Source organism: Chiloscyllium plagiosum, chromosome 48 (assembly GCF_004010195.1).
Source record: "Chiloscyllium plagiosum isolate BGI_BamShark_2017 chromosome 48, ASM401019v2, whole genome shotgun sequence".
Lineage (NCBI taxonomy): Eukaryota > Metazoa > Chordata > Chondrichthyes > Orectolobiformes > Hemiscylliidae > Chiloscyllium > Chiloscyllium plagiosum.
This window is the reverse complement of record NC_057757.1, coordinates 7202692-7203945: the sequence shown is the minus strand read 5'-3', so window position 1 is coordinate 7203945 and position 1254 is coordinate 7202692. Positions and strand designations below refer to the sequence as shown.

General features: G+C 46.9%; 1 non-coding gene across 1 annotated transcript; it reads left to right on the top strand.

Moving 5' to 3' along the window:
* Window positions 1-730: 730 nt before the first annotated feature.
* On the top strand, window positions 731-801 carry trnaq-cug. Its single transcript has one exon. It is a non-coding gene; the product is annotated as a tRNA-Gln (tRNA).
* Window positions 802-1254: the final 453 nt, after the last annotated feature.

The following is a 1254-nucleotide window of genomic DNA, read 5'->3' as shown; positions in this document are numbered from 1 at the left end:
TCTCGCCTGAACTATGGGTGTGCTTTCTTAGAAGGACACAACATGAAGAGACAAGCTGCCATCAAGTGGTGGTGTTTTTGGAGCTCTCCTCAGTGTTACACAGAGAGCTAGCAAGAAGGAGGTAGGATTTGGAATGAGACACATGCCACATTGATGTTCTTAAATACAATCCGTCTGAGATCTCACTTTGCTTAAAGGCACTGACACAGTGATGGACATTAGTAAGGGAGAGAAACGGCAGCAGCGCAGTTTGAATAGGCAGCTGTATTGCAGATGTGTGACTTGTACTACAGCTGTACTTATCAGAAGGCTAACTGTGAGGTGAGAAAGCTGAAGCCAAAGTGAAATGCTGGAGAGGCGACTGTCCAGCAGCTTGAAAGTTTGCCAGTGAGAGAGATTAGCGAGCAGTAGCCCAGCTCAGAGTTGTTCATGGCCAACAGCAGTCCTGCTCCCGGTGAGAAACTAGGTTTCGTGGACAGGTTGGCATATCTGGCACAGCTCGACCTGGTTTCGAAAGCTTCAGCAAAGTGGATTTCAGAGGCGAGGATGACCAGCTTTACAGAGCAGCAGGCCAATACAATGTGGTTGCACTTGTGAAAGACCGAGTGCATGAGCTGCTGGATCAGCAGCTCCACAGTTGCCGTTGTGATCCTTGTCGTTGCTGTTTTCCCGCTTGACAAAGGAGGCAAACATCCTTGAGCAATGATCCTGAAGCAGCTCCAGCCTCTGAGTTCCATGGTGTAATGGTGAGCACTCTGGACTCTGAATCCAGAGATACAAGTTCAAATCTTGGTGGAAACTTCTTTCTGGCAGCGTGAGTGATCATCTTTGAAAAAGCTGCAGGTTTCACAAATGCCCCACCCAGGATTAAAGTGGGCAAATTTTCACCTTGCAACTGTGTTTGCAATGCTCCAGAGCCAGATTAGTTCTCTCCAGGGCCATCACATCCCTTCTATAAATGTAGATTCCAGCACTGCACACAATTATCTGATTCTACTCAACTGAGAATCTTTGGAATTCCCTTCCTCAAAAGGCAGCATATGTGGGATCTTTCGACATCTTTCAAACAGAGGCCGATTAACTTTTGATGACAGAGGTAGTGAAAGATTGTTGGTGGATAAGCATTAATGTAGAGGTGAGATCAGCCATTGAATGGTCGAGCAAACCTGAAGGCTTGTATGGCCTACACTAATCCCTATGCTTGAAACGAGAAGGTAAAGCTTTGGCATGGTGAGTAACGTAGGGGCTGCACAG